This window comes from Schistocerca americana, unplaced genomic scaffold (genome assembly GCF_021461395.2).
Source record: "Schistocerca americana isolate TAMUIC-IGC-003095 unplaced genomic scaffold, iqSchAmer2.1 HiC_scaffold_184, whole genome shotgun sequence".
Taxonomy (NCBI): Eukaryota; Metazoa; Arthropoda; class Insecta; order Orthoptera; family Acrididae; genus Schistocerca; species Schistocerca americana.
Window position 1 is genome coordinate 175,001 of NW_025725889.1, and position 2,500 is coordinate 177,500.

At 64.1% G+C, this 2,500-nt stretch overlaps 1 pseudogene; it reads left to right on the plus strand.

Annotated features, from left to right (window-relative positions):
- LOC124573646 overlaps positions 1-2,500 on the plus strand; it is a 7,957-nt pseudogene that overhangs the window by 2,963 nt on the left and 2,494 nt on the right.

The following is a 2,500-nucleotide window of genomic DNA, read 5'->3' on the forward strand; positions in this document are numbered from 1 at the left end:
CGAGGTGCCTTCCTTGGGTTATAGTTACAGGGAGAGTGATGCGCAATACATGGGCCTAGCCCTCTTAGCCTCTCCTCTCCTGCGGTCTTCTCCCCTTCTCGTGGGCCCGCTGATTTCGCAGAGTGGAAGACCGCACCAGGGGCTTGGGGGGGTTACCAGCCCCCCCTCGCACTATCCCTTTTTTTTTTAGTTGGGGGCAGTAAGCAGAGAATAAGTGGTGGCCCTTCCGCTGAAGGTGCCACCCCAACTCCCCCAGCACCTAGCCGGCCAACCGGCCGTGCCGAAAATCTTGTAACTTTTGCAGCTATGTATACCTGTAGTGAGTGCCACCGCAGCTTTACAACCAAGAACGGTCTCGGGGTCCATCGCCGCCGCCAACATCTTGCGGCCGCCAACGCGGAGATCGTCACGGAGAGGCATCGCGCGAGGTGGACGGAGGAAGAAGTCCTGTCGCTCGCCAAGGCGGAGGCCGAACTGTTCCTTGAGAGGGACGCCCGGTTCTTCTTCGTCAATCAAGAACTCATCAGGATGTTCCCCGACCGAACGCTCGAGGCAATCAAGTGCCGACGGCGGCAAGCTGCCCACAAGCAGCTTGTCCGCCAATTCATGGAGGCGCTTGAGATCGGTCGGGGGGAAGAGCCGGCGTCCCGCCGGGGAGCAGCGAGCCCGCTGCCTGACGCGGGCGAGGCCGCTGCGCCGCCCGTCGACGCAGCCGAGGACTTCGCGGCCGACACCACCGGGCCGCCGCCGGAGGGGCCGACTGACGCCGCCATCTGGGAGCATCTGGCGGGGCTACCCGCTTCCGCCCAGCGTTTCTCTGCCCTGGATCGTGTCATAGGTCTGGGGCGGGGCACGCCGCCCGATGTCATCCTGGGCATGCTCCCGGATGCCCTTGCGTCGGTCGGGTCCAGAGGGGAGAGATCGATCACCAGGACACAGCGGCCGCGCCAACCATCGAAGCGGCCGCCTGCCGCGCCGCCGACGCAGAAGCGCAAGCGGCGCCGCTGGGAGTACGCGAGAACGCAGGATGCCTTCCGACGGTCGCGTGCACGTTGCGTGCGCGGCCTCTTGGATGGCACCCTGCTCCAGCCGCCACCTGCCATCCCTGGTCTGCTGGACTTCTGGGCGGACCTCTTCACCAAGAAGCCCATCTCCACCGCGGGCTTCATTCGTGACCGCCTCCTCCCGCACTCAGAGCCTGTCGCTCTCGAGTGCATATGGGGGCCGGTCACACATGAGGAGGTCGCCGCCGCGTTGCCGCCCAGGGGATCAGCAGCCGGGCCGGACGGCCTTACCCCAGCGGAGTTGCGGCGCCTGCCGCACGAAGTCCTGGTGAAAGTGATGAATCTCTTCCTTCTGGCCCGCGCCCTTCCGGAACGCCTGCTTCGCGCGCGGACGTCCCTTCTCCCGAAAACGGCTGCACCAACATCCCCCGCTGACTTTCGCCCCATTACGGTCTGCTCGGTGTTGGCGCGGACCTTTCACAAGGTTCTCGCGTCACGCCTGATGCGCGCATGTGCTGTGGACGAACGTCAGCGGGCATTCATCCCTCGGGATGGGATGTTGGAAAATACCTTCATCTTGGACACTGCTCTCACCGACGCAGTTCGCTCCTGCCGCTCTGTCTTTGTGGCATCGATCGACGTATCTAAGGCATTCGATTCGGTAGATCATGCTGCCCTTCGCCCCGTGCTGAAGGCGCATGGCCTGCCGGATTGCTTTGTCGAGTATGTCGAGCGGTGCTACGAGGGCAGCACGACAGTGATAGCGGACGGCGCCGGCGTGGGCGTGTCTGTGCAGCCAGCACGGGGCGTTCGCCAGGGCGATCCCCTCTCCCCCCTCCTGTTCAACTTTGCGGTGGACTACGTTTTAGGCCAACTGCCCTCCCACATCGGAGCTCGGATCCTCGGTCGCAGAGTCAACGCTGCGGCCTTTGCAGATGACGTCTTGCTGTTTGCAGCGACCCCGAGGGGCTTGCAGTCCCTCATCGACGCAGCTACCGCAGCCCTCGCCCACCTGGGGCTGCAGATCAACGCCCGGAAGTGTTTCACCCTCGCCTTAGTCGCGTCAGGGCGCGAGAAGAAGGTGAAGGTGGACAGCAATGTCACCTTCACAGCAGGCAATACCACCATGCCTGCCCTGCGTGTGGGTGAAACCTTCCGGTACCTGGGGCTGCAATTTTCCACGGCGGGTCGCTGTGTCTTCAATCCACGTAGCCACCTGGTGGAGCAGCTTGACGTCATCTCCCGAGCTCCGCTGAAGCCGCAACAGCGCCTCCACGCTCTCACCAACGTACTTCTCCCTGGCCTGTACCACGGGCTGGCCCTCAGCCGCACCCGGGTGGGTGCATTGAAGTCGGCCGACGTTACCATCCGGGCCGCCGTCAGGAGATGGTTCCGCCTTCCGGCGGACACCCCCCTGGGATACTTCCACGCTCCTGTTGCCCAGGGGGGCCTCGGCATTCCATCTTGCCGATGGATGGGTCCGACCCTCCGTCGGT